Here is a 19,396-nt window from a genome sequence, read left to right on the forward strand (position 1 = left end):
CAGCCATCACCACAATCTTGTTTTAGAATATTTTCAACACTCCAGAAAGAAACCTCTTTCCATTAGTCATTCTCAAGTCCCTCTCTCTTCTTCCATAGCCTCAGGCTACCATTAATCTACTCTCTGTCTCTATGGACATTTCACATAAATGGAATCATACAATCTATTGTCTTTCGTGATTGGCTTCTTGCACTTAGCATTATATTGTCAAGGTTCATCCATATTTTAATATGGATCAATAATTCATTCCTTTTTAATGCCAAATAATATTCCATTGTGTGGGTATACCATACTTTGTTTTTCCATTCATCATTTGGATGAATAATGTGGTATTTTTATAAAATGGAATATTATTCAGCAATTTATGTTAGTTCCACATTTGGTTATTATGAATAATGCTGCTACGAACATTTGTTTCCATGATTTTGTTTGAAAATATATTTTTATTCTCTTGGGTCCATACTTTAGAGTAGAATAGCTGGGCCATATAGTAAGTGTATGTTTAGCATTTTGAGGACCTACTAGACAGTTATCCAGAGTAGCTGTACCACTTTACATTCCTACCAGCAATGAATGAAGGTTCTAATTTCTCCTTACCGACACTTATTATTGTCTGTCTTTTTAAATTTTAGCCATCCTAGTGTGAAGTGTTATTCACATTGTGGTTTTGATTTGCATTTCACTGACTGATGATGTTGAACATCTTACCATGTGTTCCCTCTGTCACTTTATCTTCCCCCCTCTTATACATGTTTCTGGAGACACTTCAAAGTACGAAGCATGGGGACAAAATATCATGTTTTCCATGATTTTACAATCTTGTCGAGGAGACAAGAAAGTGACAAATGATAGTGCCAGGCAGTAAGGGGGTTAGAAGTTCAGAAACAGTGGTGACACATAGGAACCAAAGGACTGTGAAAGAATGATGGGCCTAAACAAATGGGGATAGACAGTGAAATAAATGATTCCTCCCAATGTGTTTCAAACACAGTAATTTTTCTTTACCTTTAGATGACATTGGGAACCAAAATCTCCATGTCTTGGTCTTTGAAAAATGACTTAGACTGGGAGGTTACTTAAAATGGGAGGAACAGCATCCCATGCTTATAAAATAGAAAGATTGACTTCTTTGTTTATGTGCTTATTCATTCATTGCATAATTATTTAATGATGTGTGATTTTAGGTCACTTTAGGAAGAAATTGATTTAGAGAAAATCAGACCCATAGATTCAGTTATATACACTATGTTCTGCCCACTCATCTACACGAATATAACCCCCACCCAATATGTTTAAACATCTTTTTTTTTTTCAGTCCTGGTGATTTGTTTATTCCTTATAAACACTTGTTTCTACAGTACAATTCAGAGAAGAAATAGAGGCACATGGCTATAATTTCCACCACAATCTGCTGTTGAGGAGACATTCAGTGTGAAGATAGGGACTGGGGCTGTGGTGGGGTGGGGTGTGTTTGGGTCACAGGGCAACTGGAGGGCCTCCATGATAACTGGGCAGGGATCCTATCAGTCAAGATCTGATCCCCAGGCCTGCTGGCCAAGGCTCATGGTGGGAGAATTACAGTGAATCAAATGCAAGGAGCCAAATGCTCTTTTAGTTCACCATGATCCTAGGATGGGTCCAATTCTACATAAACTACTGGCCTACTGGGAAGGAGCTGTGTCAGCGCTAAGGATACAGTTCCCTCCGTGGTAGGGCCTGAAGTGGCCCAGAGACGTCTGCCCTTTGCCCTGGAGTAAGTTATTAAGTTATTAAGTAAGTTGTAAGATGACTGTTTACATCAGTTTCTTTCTTGACTATCCCATAAAGGGATCCCGTCTCATACCTAAGGAAGGAGAGAGGCACAAATGGGGAGTATCTGCTGGAACTCAGGTGAGGAAGACAGCTTGTAAAGTTAAGGAGAGGGAAACGGCGCTTTTCCAGAATCCTTCCCAGGGGGAATAAGCAGACACAGATACTAGTCTGGTCAGACACAGTGGAGCCTGGAGCCATACTGCCAACCAGCGAATGAGGGGGTAACATACAGAAAAGCTCTGGCCTTGGCTTTCACAGGCCTGCTGTCCTAGCTAAGCCACCCCTATCTTTTTCCTTGTTTCTCCAGGGTAGCACACAGCACTGGCCCTAATTTGAAGCTAGGATCACCTGCCCCAAAGATAGGCCGAATGTAGAGGTTCTGTGTCACCTGGCAGAAAATGAAGTAGCGGGTGGCACAGGTCCGCATTGGGAAACCCAGGTGTTAGGGACAGAGAGTACCAACAAGTGAGACGAGGGAAAGACACACGTGGTAACCACTGCTGCCGGGCCTGCGGGCCAGAGTTCTTGGAGCTTCCCTGTGATCCCTGACTGGCAGGGGATGGGACACAGCAGCAGACTTCTGCTCCAAGGTCATTCTCCTCTCCTCTCGCAGCTGATTCATTTGCTCACCTCGAGTGAATAGTGGGGCATCTGCTTTACCCAATACTTGTCACCCCATCAGGCAGTGAGACTTCTGGCTGACTTAGAGGCACTCTGGGCCCGCCAAACAACGGTGGGACACTTCTCATGCCGCAGCAGCTTGACCTTCGTTGCGGGGTATTCCGTGAGAACCATCAGGGAAAGTCAGCAGGCCAAAACCATCTACTCTGCCATTTTTAAATTCCCCCTCAAAGGTAATGTTGCATGTCGAATGAAGACTCCGGCGCCATTAAACTTGCCCTGGGCAAACTCCCCCTCATACCTTGAGCCATCTGAGAACGTTAGTACCCCAAAGCCATTAAAGAGCCCATTCTCAAAATGACCCAGGTAGGTGCCACCATCAGCAAACATCAGTTGACCAAAACCATGTCTGCGTCCCTCCTTCCACTCGCCACGATACTCTTCCCCACTGGAGTAGGTGAAGGAACCTTTTGTCAGGGTCATGATGACAGCTTACAGAAGGATGAAAACTGGGCTCTGCCTTTCAGGATGACCTTCACGCCCCAACCTGGGGCTCAAGCGGCCAGGACCTCTGCTCCACGGGGTTTGCCCCTGCCACCTGCTTCTCTGCCACCTGCACCAGTGCCTGCCCCACTTGATGCCGCCATCCTGGGTAGCCACACTAAACATCTTTACCTATAGTTACATAAATGTGTTTATAAATAACTAATCATTTGCAAATGTTCTTCTCATTACCTTTCTTGATCTTTATACCTTGCACATATGTACTTCTATTATGTGAGTTTCACTGAATTATATTTATAGGTTGAATGTTGGGTTTTTGAGAGTAGTGGCCATAATTGTCTTACTTGCCTTGTGTCTCACTGCTTACACGTTTTAGTTCCTGTAATATGTAATATGTGTCCAAAAAAAAGTGTGGAGCCAGAGATTCATGGACATTATTCTTTTCAGAAGTTAAGATAAAATTATCCTTTTTAGAAAGGCATCTCCTAGGAACCAGGAAATAGAAGAAAGAATTTTGACAGTAAATTTTTTTTACTTACATTCATAGGCTCACACACATACACGCAAAGCACTGTGTCGTTCCAAAGCTCTCCTGTGGAGACATGTAAGGGCCCATGTCCTAAAGTGCCTGAAGGGGCAATGGAAGATCCCGGCCTGATGAGGGTAGGGACTGCCCAAAACAAGATAACTCAGTGGAGAGGAGAGAAAACCCTTCGTCTACAACAAGAGTGAAGCCCAAGAAGGGTCAAGGCTAAGTTTAGGTCTGGGGTTCCTTGTAGTTCTCTTTCTAGTGATTTCAAGGTCTGGAAAGGGCTGAACCTGCAGAGGTATCCATATGGTGGGAGTGTGACAGACAGGCAAGATGTAGAAAGGTGGAATGTCCAGAAAAGAGAGAAGGTAACTGGGAAACCCACCTGTGAGGGGCTGGCCATGGCTTCAATAGTTGACTAGTTACCATATTAACAGACCTGAATGTGGAAGGGACTATCGATTCTGACTCCAATTCTGATGTGTGGGTTTTTACCCCACAGCAAACAATTCTCTTACACCAGCGGGGTGTCCTACAATTCACTCAATTCTGCCACTCTCTACCTGGAGATAGGGTCAGATCCCACAGGTTAAGGGCTCAGTCCTACAAGACTGCTGGTCCCCCTCACACCCCTTCTTGTCAAGTGCTAATTGACAGTCCAAGTTGTCACCTATGCTTCTGGCTGTAGACTGGGGGTTCAAATGACCTTATCCTTGGGTTTGATTACTTTGCTAAAGCAGCTCATAGAACTCAGAGAAACACTTTACTTATTACATCACTGGCTTATTATAAAGTAATATAACTCTGGAGAACAGCTAGATGGAAGAGATACGTAGGGCAAGGTATAGGGAACCAGTGAGGACCTTCCATGCTCTGTCCAGAAGCACCACTCTCTCCGCATAACCGTGTGTTCACCAACTCAATGCTCTTCGAACCCAGCCCTTTGGATTTTATGAAGGCTTCATTACATAGGCACGACTGATCAACTCATTGACCGTTGGTGATTGAACCCCATCTCCAGTCCTTCTCCCCTCTCTGGAGGTCAGAGGATGGGACTGAAGGTCCTAATCCCCTCATGACTTTGGTGGTTCCACTGGCAACCAGCCTCCATCCTTAGGTGGTCCGCCCCCCCCAAGTCACCTCATTAGCATAACAAAGGACACCTTCATATCTCTCATCATAGGAAATTCCAAGAGTTTTAGGAATGAAGTCCAAATATATATTTCTTATTATAAACCACAGTATCACAAAGAATCTTGGAAAGATCCTCTAAACTGAGTGGGGAGATGCTACTGAACTTCTTACACCCTAGACCATTGAACTGCCGAAAGGAGGAAAGGAAGTGGAGAGGATGCGCCTTCCACAGAATAGACTGATGTATTATTGAACTGTAATGCCATCACCGTGAACTTCTTGCAGAAGAACCAATACAGCAATGTAGTGAGTGCTAATCTAAGTGGCATTTGATGTTTGTAATAGAGCTCAGCCTTCGTATGTGATCTTCCATCCATCACGATTCTTGTGCTTGATCAACCATCTGTGCTTTTCAGAATTTTAAATCACATCTTGTTAAAATATGCACACTCAAAGTAGCTTGAACATTAACCCTCTTCATTACAATTCCTTTTGTGGCACAGCCTTTGAAGCACACTGAAATAATGCTGCAGTAAACTGAGAACCCAGTATACACATCCTGGGACCTTCTGCCCCTGGAATTTGGGAAAGAAGTCTTGCTGCATTTTAAGGGATATGTGTCTTTAGGTATTAATGGAATTGCTATTGGTGGACACAGAAACTAAAAACTCTTTAAAAATCCACTTAATGAAAGCTAGTTTTCAAAGGACTGAGATAGTCACTGCATTTCTAGAACGAATCTAAGAATAGAGGATTCTTTATTTAAGTTGAACCAGGTCTCTGGCTTTCCCAGGATTTAGGCTCTCATAATTCATGATTCATGTAAAATATATGCAACCACCTTTGCAATGGTTTAGAGGCAAATGAATGAACCTTTTGGAAAAGTGAAGGCTAGAAACAGCATTGTAGGCTTACTCTCTGAAAGAACTCTTCCCCAGTATCGGCTTCATTCAAAACACGGCTGACTTGAGGAATTTTAGAGGGAGGTATGTGTTCTTATGACACTAAAGAATAAAAAGGAGAAAGTTAAAAATAAAAAAGTGGTTAGCTGCCCTTCTTCAAATCCTACCAAGCAGAGATGTGGTTGGTGCAACTGAAATGGAGCTGAGCGTATTACTTAGCGTTTGCCTGGCCTGTTTCTCCTTTTAGCTGCTTAAACTGAAAGTGTCACCTGTATTAGTAAACCTTCTTAGAAGCACGAACAAGGTCTTGGTTGCTTGACTTGAACCTTCTCAAACCTGCCCTAAATATATGGTGATGGGAGGAGAGCTGACTCTGGGTGGTGAACACACAGTGTGATATATAGATGATGTATTACAGAATTGTACACCTGAAACCTATGTAACTTGACTAACCATTGTCACCCCAGTAAACTTTTAATTAAAAAAGAAAACACAAAACAACAACAACAAAACAAAACAAAACAAAAAAAAACCCTGCCCTAAAGGTAAGGTAGGAGTTAACAAGAGGAAACAATTTTATGGCATTTTTTCAGTGGTTTTGTCACCTACAGAATTTCTATTAGAGCATTTATTCATTTAAGTTGCTTTTGAGATCTCTTTTTAGGTAGTAGCCAAGGGCCTCCTGGGTGCTCACGAAAACTAGCGGTGACAGCACTGGGTGTTCTGGGACCCTTTCTCCCTGAGCCTCCTCACACTCAACACCCTTCCCGGCTGGCTATACTTCGTTTTCTTGTCGTTCTGGAAAAATTCTAGGTCTGAACCTAGAATTCCTTAGGACTAACTCTAACTTGCCCTCTGTGGTTTTGTGGACATTAGCTTTTCTATACTTTTGTGTTCTGCTCCTCCTGGATTCGAGTGCCCCGGACCCCCCAGGTGTAGAGTAACCCACTAGCTCCTGGTCCCTTCCTGGCCTGGTCAGCTGGGCACCCCATCCTCACCCCTGTCAGATTACTGAAAAAGGAAGGAAAGACTGAGAGGGATTTCCGAATATTTACACACACACACACACACACACACACACACACACACACACACACACACACATCTGTATTTCTCACTAATTCAGACAAGTGGATGAAATTAAGCATGTAAAAAAAAATACAATGTTCATTACTTTCAAATATATGCAGCAATTAGGCCCAGGACAGCAAAGCATTGCCTAGCAGAAGTCCTGAGGGAATCATATTTGGTGAATGTATAAGAATGCTTCCCAATTAACGTATCAATGATTTATGAATACATAGTTCTCTGGAGTGCTTGCAAATATTTGCAAACCATAATTACTTACAGAAGGATTCAACAGGCTAAACTTTTCAATCTCAGTAAAATTTGTGTACGCTATTCATTTAACTGAGCAAATTCCTTCTTTACAAATAATGAAAAGACACTGTATGTAGCCCGGCTCTCGTTTGCATTGTTATAAACGTGCAGTCACATGGTGTCTGAATTATGAGACTTTGTACAGCTAAAGTCTTGAGGGGGTCCATTCCCCTGTTTCCCTAAGCACATTGGATTTTTGGGATCGACTTAGAAGGAACAGGGTTTCCTCCAAATCTTACCATTCTCACCCTGGTGAGTAACACCCAAGAGACTGAACAGTGGTTGTTCCAATAGTGTTAATGACAAGTGGTCTGTGATGAGATTCAAGTTTTAAAAATTACATTAAAGTAAAATGTTCATTTTATTTAAGTCTTTATATACTGCTTAAGTCTCTCTCTTAAAGCCTAACTTTGTAATTAAATTCCTGTTAAAAAAAGTTTTTCTATCCAGACTGAGCTAGATTATCTTAACCTAAGAATATTTGGAATAAAAGGAGATGATGGCAGCTTGATTGTCAGCCATGCCATGGAATGAATAAGAAGTTAGTTTGGGAGAAACCTGAAATTTTAGTATGTTTGGCCAAGAGAATAGACATATTCCTTGAACTAAAAATGTCTTCATTTGTTCAAGGAATTGAGTGGATTTTACACTCCTTCATTTGACAGCAAAAAAACAACAACCCCCAAAAGGGCAGGGGTTGTATCTTATTCATCTTTTTCCCCTAGTACAGCACCCGGCACATGGCCATGCTTGCAGCATGTTGGATGGATGGATGAATGAATGAAGAAATGAATGGAATGTTAGGGTGTCAGATGGAGGTTGAAAGGGTCAGAAGAAAGATTTTACGTGCTGGCTATGGTCCTTCTGGGATTGTAGTAGACACTACTGGTGTCTGCCTATTCCATGCCCTTTCTCCCTCCAGCGGGGATGGTGCTTAGGTCTTGTTGACGCCACTGGCAGGAGCTGACTGGACCAGGGTCAGAGCTAGTTCTGAGATCCTCTCTCCAGGAACTGGGGTTAAGGAGTGCTTGTCAGTCTCCGATGGGTGCTTCAGCTAAAGACCTGTCAACTGGGGTGTCATGGGGCAGCAGCCTCCTGCTGTAAGCACCGAGCAGCAAAAGCTGTGTAGGTAGAGCTATTCAGAGAGAAGAGGCCAGCAGGTTGCTCTAGGGAGACGGAGGAGATTGCTGGATGCTTCTGTCCTTCCTCCAGGCTACTCCTCTTGCCCTGGGGCTCCTGAGATACTTCTGTATCCTCCCTGTCCTTCACCCTCTTTGCTTAAATTAAGCTTGTTTGAGTAGGTCACTTTTCATCAAAGGAACTTGACCAAGACAAGGCACTGTGACATTCTTTTTCTCCTTTCTGGCTTGAGTTTTCAGAAAGGAGAGTGGAAACTCTGAAGCATGTCAGAGACAAGTAACCAAGTCTCCGCTTTATAGGCAGGAGACATTTTTAAAATACTCAGTGCTAGGAATTAGCTGGCATTTTTCTTTCTGATATTCCTCCCCCAGTATAATCCAGTGAAAGAGTGTGAGTTCTATGGTTGTTTCTGTCAATTGATGGTAGACGACACATGTGATGTTTTCCAAATTCAAAATGGCAACTGAGAAAGAAAACTGTCCCAAACAATAATTTATAACTCTTCCTGGGATATAATTAGCATTCCTGAGTAATTTGCTGACAGACTTTAAGGAGATTAAGGCTTCCTTCTAGAAAGTCATGTGCCATTCTACCTACTCAACCAACTGGCTGCCTTTTGAGGAGTCTGAGGTTTTATATTGTATCATATCAAAGTATAATTCAAAACATCTAAAAGAATGATTCTTATATACCTATAAAACAGTGTGTGTCAAAGATTTATTTAATTCGTTAATGAGACATCCATCTAGTTCTAAAATTACAGAAAATATTGAATATCATCAATGGAAGAATGCTGAATTAAGAATACAAAGTTAGATATAAAATTGGTTAATGTCCTACATGACAATAAAACAGTAACTTTTCCCAGACAGAAATAATTTCATTTTTACTGGACAGAAATCTACTATTATAGTTAACCTGTAACTTCAGAGTCTGCACTCTAATCAATGGTAATAATTTAAACAAAAGTACCTTTCCCTGAAGAATTAAATAATTCTTGAGTGGGCCAGTTATTATATTAAATGATTCTCTACTCAAAGACTTGAGAAGCCACACAAGCTTCTTTCTTATTTCCGTTTACTAATAGCCTCCCTTTCGCCCCTCTATAACTATCTCTAGCAGAAGAGGTATCTTTGAATTGGCTGGCTCTTCTCTTGTGGAAAATTTGAAGTAAAACTTTGACTCATGTTCTTTTCAGTTTGGCTGACAACTTGCTTTAACAATTCAATATTAAAAATTATTAGAAAGGCCATCTAAGTGCCAGAAAGCAGCTGTTTCTCTGATAGAATATTACATTTGTTTTTGAAGCTGAGGCCATACCTAAAGGCCTAAATTAAAATGTATAATGTAAAGGCAATTTAAATAACAAGGAACACTTAATGCATTTATGACATTTTTATTTTTCATCATTAATTTTTCTCCAAACATTTGAGTAATGAATTGGCAATATATATTAAGCTATAGGTAGAAAATGTTTTGATAAAAATGTAAATCTTTTGGCCAGCTGAATGGCTCAGTTGGTTAAGAGCTCACTAAGAGTGCAAGCTCTGAGCAACAGGGTCGCCGGTTTGATTCCCAGCCCAAGCTGAGCTGCCACTGAGCTGCCAACATGTGGCAGAAGGGCTCAGCTAAAAAAATAAAAATGTAAATCCTTTTTTATGACACATTATTTTATTACAACATTGCACCTTGGGAAAAAATACATGTACTTTTATTATATATATATATATATATATATATATTTTATGCTAGCATTTAACACTTATCGTAATCACACACCCCAAGTTACCTTCTACATTTTATTCGTATTAGATATTAATGTCTGTACACTGTTCTTATGGGAAATACTTTCTTCACTTTTAGATAGAAATATTTAGGTAAAGCATGATTCAACAAATATAAAGTACAATGGGAGAGTCCTTTCTGTTTCTTTTTTAGTTCATACATTTTTAGTTTAATCCTTTTGTGGTAACTTTATACTTTCTCAGATGGATAGAAGAAGTTACTATTATATGATTTTAGTGACAAATACAATCAATTTCATGGAATGCTCCTTGCTGAGAGAGCACCCTGTAAAGCACTGTGTTTGTGAAAATCTGACCTGGAGAAGGAAATACATGATTTGTAAGCCTTGAAATATATTATGAAACAGCACAAGGACTTGGTTTCTAGTCTTGTCTCGGCCAATAGATAGTTATGTGGCCTCTGGAGAGCTGGTCTTTGCTTCTGTTTCCCTAAAATGATCATCTTTTCTATAAAATGAAATAAAAATCTACATTGGTTATTGTCAGATCTGAAATCTTTCATTCTATATAATTAATCTTGATGTCTTTGAGCCTATGCGAGTGGACAATAACTAAAACGCCACGTGTTCATTCATCTGGTCTTAAATTTAGGAGCTATTTTTTTTTTTTTTTTAGTACCTACTGCATGCTGGGCAACAAAGTCACCAAGGATGAATTTCTTCTTAAAAGACCAATTTAAGTGGGGGCTTTAGTTTCAGGTTTACTTTAAAACATTTTACGAAAAAAAAAAGAAATTGAATTATTATTCTGAAGGAGGTTAGCCCAACTCCTTCAATAGCGGGGTCCTTTCCAGTCATGGTCAGAGCAGGCAGGATCGAAGAAACCTGCAGGCTCCTCCAGCTCCATGCCATTTTCCATGCCAACCTGTCATCTCTCTCAAGGTTCCTATTACTGCGTAGACTCAATCTTCAGAAAGTCAAGTTTAAGAGAACTGCTGTGGGTGGGGCTGGAGAGCTGGCCCAGCCAGCTCTCTGCCCAACTACTAACTGCTGGAATTAGTGTAAACTATTAGTCAGGAAGCCCGGAGTGGGGGAGGGAGTCCTCTGAGGGTGGTGGCTAACATCAGGAAGTTGTGGACTGGGATGGTGAGGGAAGGTCTGGGACCCAGGCCTGACCCAAGGAAGTCTGCTCTAGCTGGAGGATCCTGAACAACAGACACCCCTCCGGGAACAAAGAGGAATTTTTAGCTGGAAGAGAAGACCAAAGACAAAAATACCCCATTCGCAGTTTTGCCGAAGATGGCAGAGACTGAGGACCTATAGGGCTGTAGTGACTGTTACTAGCCCTGGCTTTCTTTCTGAAGTCACCCAGAGCTGTGTTGGTGTGCCAGCATCCCTGGAGATGCCCCTGTCTCCTCCTATCCTTTCATCTTCAGTACCTTCTGTCATCTCACTACAGTCTAGGGGTTAGGCATCAGATGGAGCCAAATTGCCAGGGCTCACAAGCTCATTCTACTCTTCTGGGTATGTGGCCTTGGGCAAGCACTTCATCTCTCTCTGTGACTTCTCTGCAATAGGGGGACAATGTAGCAATGGCCACATTTAGAGGCTATTTTAACATAAAATGAGTTAATGCACAATAGTCACCTAGAAAAGTGTTAGTTCTCATTTCCCTTTCTCAGACGGAGTTTAAATACTCTCTCTCCCTGGGGCTGTCAGCCCTGGCCAAGCTGAGTTTTCACCTCTATTAAAATAATAACTCTTGAGGACCTGGTTCTAAACTACTCTAAGGTAATTATTAGGCTGTACAATTAACTCTGACAATATGTGAATGAGAGAGACAGGCTGATGACACTGTGCAGTCCCTGAGAAAGCAGGGGCAGATGGAACCCAGCAATCTTGAGTCCCAGGTCAGCAATCTCTTTAGGATAATACGCGGGCACCACGTGGCAAAGGTGCCCTTTGTACTCCAAGTTACACAAATGCCTACAAAGTCAGACTGTTAAAATGTCCTTCCTCTCTCCTCAATTTTGCTATGGACCTAAAACTGCTCTAAAAAATAGTTTATGAATTAATAATAAAAAACAGAACAAAAAAGTCAGTTCTAATTTTCTTAGTTTTTGAAGAGCATTTAGAGTTTATACTACGGATTTTTTTTTCCTAGTAAGAATTTGAACAATTGTTCAAGAGTTTATCTGGTATTTAGTAGCCCTTATGAGCAGATGTAATCCTCTCCTCCCCATGGAAAGTTGGGGCTGGTCTTCCTATAGTTTATATCCCATAGATCTGCACTGTTTAATGTGGCAGCCACCAGTCGCATTGGCTACTGAGCATTTGACATGTGGCTAGTCTGAACTGAAATGGGCTGTTCGTGTGAAATACACGTAAGATTTCAAGGACTAAGTATATAAAAGAATGTATTAGGTTAGTGCAAACGTAATTGCAGTTTTTGCACTGTTGAAATTTGCTTTTGATAATGAAATACATTCTTAAATAAATGTGGTTATGTTATACATCATTTTAATGTGCATCTCTCACTTTTATGTTTTTTTTGGTAATGACTTATTACTTGCTGTTTATTTTATATGTATTTTAGACTTTAGAAATGATATTAGACAAAAAGCAAATTTGAGCGATTTTCTTATTCGAGTTCAAAATGGGTTGTAAAGCAGCAGAGACAACTCGCAACATCAAAAACACATTTGGCCCAGGAACTGCTAACGAATGTACAGTGGTGCATGAAGAAGTTTTGCAAGAGAGGAGAGCCTTGAAGATGAGGAGCATAGTGGCCAGCCATTAGAAGTTGACAGTGACCAACTGAGAGCAATCATTGAAGCTGATCCTCTTACAACTACACGAGAAGTTGCTAAAGAATTCAACGTCGACCATTCAATGGCCGCTTGGCATTTGAAACAAATTGGAAAGGTGGAAAAGCTTGATTAAGTGAGTGCCTCATGGGCTGACTGCAAATCAAAAAAATCGTCGTTTTGAAGTGTCACCTTCTCTTAGTTTAGGGAACAACAATGAACCATTTCTTGATTGGATTGTGACATGCGACGAAAAGTGGATTTTATACGACAACCGGCGACAATCAGCTCAGTGGTTGGACCTAGAAGAAGCTGCAAAGCACTTCCCAAAGCCAAATTTGCACCAAAAAAAGCTCATGGTCACTGTTCGGTGGTCTGCTGCCGGTCCGATCCACTATGGCTTTCTGAATCCCAGCGAAACCATTACATCTGAGAAGTACGCTCAGCAAATCAATGAGATGCACGTAAAACTGCAATGCCTGCAGTTGGAATTGTTTAACAGAAAGGGTCCAATTCTTCACGACAATGCCCGACCACACGTCGCACAACCACTTCAAAAGTTGAAGGAATTGGACTATGAAGTTTTGTCTCATCCACCATATTCACCTGACCTCTCGCAAACTGACTACCACTTCTTCAAGCAACTCGACAACCTTTTGCAGGAAAAACACTTCCACAACAAGCAGGATGCAGAAAATGCTTTCCAGGAGTTTGTCGAATCCCGAAGCACCGACTTTTAAGCTACAGGAATAAACAAATTTATTTCTCATTGGCAAAAATGTGTTGATTGTGATGGTTCCTATTTCGATTACTAAAGATGTGTTTGAGCCTAGTTATAATGATTTAAAATTCGGTCCAAAACCGCAATTACTTTTGCACCAACCTAATAAAACCTCATGAATAATTTCTTATTGATAATACGTTGAAATAATATCTTGGAATTATCGGGTTAAATGAAACATAGTATTAAAATTAATTTCACCTATTTCTTTTTACCTTTAAAGTGTGGCTCCTAGAAAATATAAACGTACACATGTGGCACACGTATTGCTAATGGACAGCCCTAGTACCCATGAGAGAGGAGAGGTTGCGGTAGGAAATATGTATATTCTCCTTTGGAAGCAAAGTTCCGGGGAACTTCACACATGCAAATTCAGATATTGTTCTGACAGGTAGACAGTATTTAAGAAATTATCTTTGTCACCTCCAGGTTAAAACTGAAGGTTAAACATTTCCACTGAGTTCTAAGTTGACAGGGAAGCAATGAGAGGAACTTAAGTATGAGTCAAGACTGTGGGAAAACGTGCGAATTACAGTTGAAACAGTCGAAATTCCATTGTGAATATTTTCTCCTCAAGCTAGAAACGCATAAAATCCCGCATTCACACTCATTCCAATTAAATAGACTTGGCTGACGCTAGAAGTGACATTCCGCTGAGACCTCACAGAAACCTGAGGAAAACCAGTCAAGAACTGGCATCTGGGCTGGAAGGCCGAAAGGTGCGCTCTCCGGAAACCGGCCCCGAGGGGGCTGCGGCGCCAGTGGGTCCGAGGCAGCGGGGGTGGGGACCAGGGAGGCGCTCGAGCGCGGGGAGCTGGAGGAGGGATCTGGATCCAAGCGGCGCATTGCTCGTCGCCAAGGCAACCGCGGCGCGCTGCAAACAGCCGCGCGGGCGGCTCGACGTGCAGCCGGAGTGGACGCCGGGGAGCAGCGCGGGCAAAGGACGGCAACGGCGGCTGGACAAACCCCTGTGGGCCGCCACCTGCTGCATGTCCCCGCGGGACGCCGGAGCGCAGCGCCATGGACAAGCCGGTACTGTGCGCACTGGTCCCTGTGGCTCCCACGCCCGGCGGCCTGTTCCTGCAGCGCATGCGCGGCCGCGGAGCTGCGGAGGGTTCAGGGCTCCAGGCTCTTCGGAGGGTTCAGGACTCAGGGATCTGCGGGGGTCCACGCGCTGGTCGAGAAGGGTGGGCTTCTGGTCTCAGATTCAGCTTCAGAGCGTGGGGTCTGAAAGCGTTTTCAGGAGTGTGTAGGGCAAGAGTTGCTTGGTTTTGAGTTTTGCAGGTTTTTCTCGGGGGGTGGTGGTCAGTCATATCCCAGGGCACCCACAGAATCAGAAGTGATAGAGTCAGGGACTACTTCTTCCCTTTCTCAGCTACTCGGTTTTCTTTCTTCCTTTGGCTGCAGAAAGGCCTCTGGTGGTCAGGGACGTGGACCCAAGCAACCCATTGTCCCATAGCGAGCATCAGAGATATCTAGGTGGGGCGCAGGCTGCTTTTGTGCCGTTTGTTGGCTGTTTCTAGCTCTCATTGGCCTTTGGGTTTGGACAAAAGCAAATGTTTAGTTCCCTTGGAGAGAGGGAGAGGGGTGGTGTGCATAGAAAGCCCCGTGGGTAGTTTCCTGATGCCTTTTACCTTTGCCTTGGTGCACAGCAGGTGAGAAACAGCTGGAAGCTACTCTGAGCATTGAAACCAGCTCTCACTTCATTTGGCTTGCACGCCTCTCTCTTTCTCTCTCTCACTCTCTCTCTCTCTCTCTCTCTCAAAATGAATATTGTGGAATGAAAAAAAAATTCAAGTATTTGTTTTAGCATTTACCCTGAAGGGACATTGTATATTATATTTTTTCACTTACCTACACTATCTATCGCTGTCACTGTGGGAATCCATTATGCTAATCAATAAAATATACACCTTGTCATGCATTAATGTAAATTTATATTAAGAACAAGGTATATGATTTATTTAATACTTCAACGTTTTCCTCATCTCGGTAGATATGTATCTTTCTTAAAATTTGCTGTTTTATTCTTGTGAACATCTTATGGTAGGTAGACACATATTAATGTTCTTACTTTCATATACTTTATCTAAGTACTTGGAATTTCCAACATACCTATTTTGTGTTTCATGAGGACAATTCTCATTAGATCTTTTTAATCTTTTTTAGTGACTTCTCCCCATTTTCTGTCAAAGCAGTGACCCTGCAATGACAGATGATATTGCTACTACTACCAGGAAACCAATGATGATTGTATGTCTTAATTTAAAATCCACATATTATATAATTTTACATAGATTTATCAACTTTTACCCTGTAAGGATATAAAACATGGCTATTAGCTTTATACCCTGTTCTTATGTTTCTAAAATATGTTTGCTTTAAGATTTCAGTGCTGTGCTTTTTTCCTCTACTTTCCCCTTGTTCTGTTCAAATTGAAGTTAAAGAATTTGAAATGATCAGGTGTCTCTTGTTTATTAACCTCAGTAGTAATGTAGGAAATTTAACTGGTGTATCTCTTTTTACCTACTGAATTTGCAAAAGTAAAAAGTTATTGAAGAATGTTTAATAACATGGGAAAATGTTCGCAATACATGAAAAAAGTAGGCCACTAAAGCAATACTGTGCCAATTTTATAAACATAGAAAAGGTATGTAAATGTGTATAGATAACAATAAAAGGACATACACCAAAATATGGATACTGATTATCTCTGGCTGGTGGCATTGAAGAGGATTTTATTTTTCTTTCTTTTTTCCTTTATTTAAATATTTTCCATAATGAATATACATATGATGAATATGTAAATATTTATATATTTAAATATAAGTTATAGATTTAAATAAAACCACAAATATAATTATCATAAATTATATATAAATTATATATATATATTTTATATATATATATATAAATATAAATGTTATAGTTAGAAAAAGTTATAAAGAATCATGCCCCCTAAATGTGTACACTGCTTTCGTCTCCTAAGACAAACTTGGCATCCTTTGGTACACATTTTCTGTTTTTTGTGTATGGAGTCACATCCTTGTAAACACTATTTTGCAACTTAGGCTCTCTCCCCCAGCTAAGTGAGCAGCCTGTGTTTTGCATACATTGGAAATGGGGGATGGTAAGTGAGCATGCCCAGATCAGGGGACAGTGCAGCAGGAAGGAAGCGAAGGGGTAGGTAGCTCAGTGCTGCTGCCCACACAGCATCACTTCCCTAACAGTCCTCAAAGGCAGTGTATTGCCCCTAGTCCGAGGCTGACGTGTAAAGGATTTTAGCAGCCATAACAATTTGCCACTGATGCTGCCAATATGGATTTCTGTGGTGACATTGTTTAGGAGAAACAAATAAATACTAAAACATACAGATTGTTGCATCTGTGAGCTGTGACCCAACTCTGCAGAACTTTAAATTCCCTGGGGAAGGCTGAGGACCCTGTTTTTCTCCCATGCCTGAGGCTAGTGTCAGCACTAGAAAAAAGGCTGCTGTGAAGATGGATATTTCGAGGAATTGGTTCCGGCTGCACAGGAAACCTTAGGAGGAAGTTTACCTGTTACATTTTCTTCTTTATTCATGCTAAGCTCTTTCCTGGCACTGAGCATGGTGGCTGTTTATTTATACCTCTCGGCTGTTTGCATTTGGCTTTACTTTTTGTAGCCTTACTTTTAACAAACAGACCAAAAAATGGTGAAACAACTGCTCACACGTTACTTTGTTGATGAATAAAAACTAGTAGCTTCAACTCCAGAGTAAATTGCATTCAACTCCAGAGTAAATTGCATACCCAGGGTATTTTGTTTTCCCAGGCTGTTGAATTATACTCCTGCCAGGAAACCAACATTCAGGACAGTGTGTGGATCAGTTTGTCCCCTCCTTTTAGGGACAGGCCCACCCTATTGCCAGGTCCTGTGTGTGGTTGGATGGTTGTGGAATCCACTGAACGAATGCTCTCTTTTAGTATTTATTCCTCTCTAGAGAAAATTCTAGAGGCTCAGGTAGGAAAGATGGTATTAGATACTTGAGCAGTTCAGTTCAATTCAATAAACACTCATTTAAGTGCCTACTGTGTTTAAAGCGCCGTGGAAGAGTGCTGGGGAGTATAACCTTCTTCCTCTATTTTTTCTTCCCTCCGTTTCTTCCTTCAGCTCTTCTTTCTTCTCTCCTCACTCCTTCCCTCCATTCCGCCCTCCCTCCCACAATACTATTGAGTGCCTTTTAGCAGGCCCTTTTCTTTTTTTTTTTAAAGATTTTTATTGGGGATTCGGGGGGATGGGAACAGTGCTGGGGAATTGGGGGAAGGGGAACAGACAAGTTGCTGTCGTTATGTTCTTCAGTCTAGTTGTGGAGGACGTTGCTTCACTGGCCCAAGTTGGCACCATCATTGCGCTCTTCCCGGACGAGGCACATCAGTCGCCGGCTTCTGGACGGCCGCTCACTGCGGCTGCTGGCCGCTCACGCTGGCTGCTGGCTACACACGGTAGCCCATGGGAACCCACTGCAGCAGGGGATGCAGCCTACGCCATCGCCGGCCATCGTAGCAGGCCCTTTTCTTAAATTACCCTTTACAATTCTGAGGCTCCTCTAACACTCACTACACAATTAATGACTTTCGCCCCCCTTTCCTTGTGGGGACCACATAGGATAAACAAATTGTGACCACTGCCTACTGCTTTTGAGTAACAGAGTGAGAGCCATGGGCCCGTCTGGCAGGAGATGGATTCTACATAATGAGAAAGAGAGAGAACATGCGATGCTTGTCAGGGTCTCGTGAGGAACCTATCCAAAGGTCATGCTATTTTAATAAGTCCATTTAGAGGAAGGCTGCCATGGTACCTACCCCCGATGGGGTAATAGACTTATGGTTGGATTCCCAGGGGCCGACATTTCTGCCCATGGGGAGGGACTATGAGGAGCCAGAATGCTTTTCTGTTTGGCAGCCGCCTGCAGGTTCAGCCAGCAGGGCTTGGTGGTGGATGTGGGCAAAGCCACCTGTGTCACCCCCGTGGGTCATGGACTTTCTTTGAATGCTTGGACAGTGGAAAAAAGAAAAGATCTTCCTCTTGAACGCTGTGTGGGCCACTTCCGAACCTTGTTTAGCCTATGAGGGGAAAAGAATAAAAGAGTTTGTGAAGCACTGGTGTCCAGAAATGTCCATGTTATTGTTCATTACAAAGGAACAAAGCTAGGCCTAGCTCCGAGGCCTAGCAGTCATCGCTGACTCTGGTGATGTGCCCCAAAAGAGGGTCAAATAAATGTCAGGAATGGCTGGTGTTTGGGGGCTGGGGAGACATCAGGGAATAAACGGACAAGAGTCCTTGCTTGCGTGAGGAGCTGACAGCCAGTGGAAAGACAGCCCTGACTAGGGCATAGGAGGGGTCACAAGAGGCGGGAGAGGTCAGAGGGAAAACAGAGCTCTCCAGCCAGAAGAGATGACCCCTGTGGAGACCGGAGGCCCATGGCCCATGTGGAAAGGAGGCCAGTGTGGACGGCGGAAGCAGGAAGCGATGCTGCAGGGTGGCTGAAGACCAGGGAGGGCCCTGGAAATCATCACCGAGAGAAGGAAAAAGACCATCTGTGTGCTCACAGCACTTACAATTTAGTAAAAGGACATCAATGTTTCCGACAAGGCAGGTTTTGATACGTATCACGGAAGTGCTTAACTGTGTGTTTTGGGCTGGATTGTGTCCTCCCCAAATCCATGCTCAAGTCCTAACCCCCAGTACCTTTGAATACATGTATGATTGTATTTGGAGATAGAGCCTTTAAAAAGGTAACTAAGGTCAAATGAGTTCAAACACGTGGGCCCTAATCCAATGTGATGGGTGTCATTATAGGAAGAGGAGATTAGGACACAGACAAACAGAGACCTAGGGCGACCATGAGAGGACACAGAGGAGGAAGCCATGTGCAAGTTAAGGAGAGGGACCACAGAAGAAACCACACCTGCTGATACCTTGATCTTGGATTTGTAGACTCTTAACTGTGAAAAAAAAAATCAATTTCTGTTGTTTAAGCCACCCAGTCTGTGGTATTTT

General features: G+C 42.3%; 1 pseudogene; it reads right to left on the reverse strand.

Moving 5' to 3' along the window:
• Positions 1-2,490: 2,490 nt before the first annotated feature.
• Positions 2,491-2,948, reverse strand: LOC109384680 (MORN repeat-containing protein 4 pseudogene; annotated as a pseudogene).
• Positions 2,949-19,396: the final 16,448 nt, after the last annotated feature.

The sequence above is a fragment of the Hipposideros armiger genome, unplaced genomic scaffold, assembly GCF_001890085.2.
Source record: "Hipposideros armiger isolate ML-2016 unplaced genomic scaffold, ASM189008v1 scaffold_98, whole genome shotgun sequence".
Taxonomy (NCBI): domain Eukaryota; kingdom Metazoa; phylum Chordata; class Mammalia; order Chiroptera; family Hipposideridae; genus Hipposideros; species Hipposideros armiger.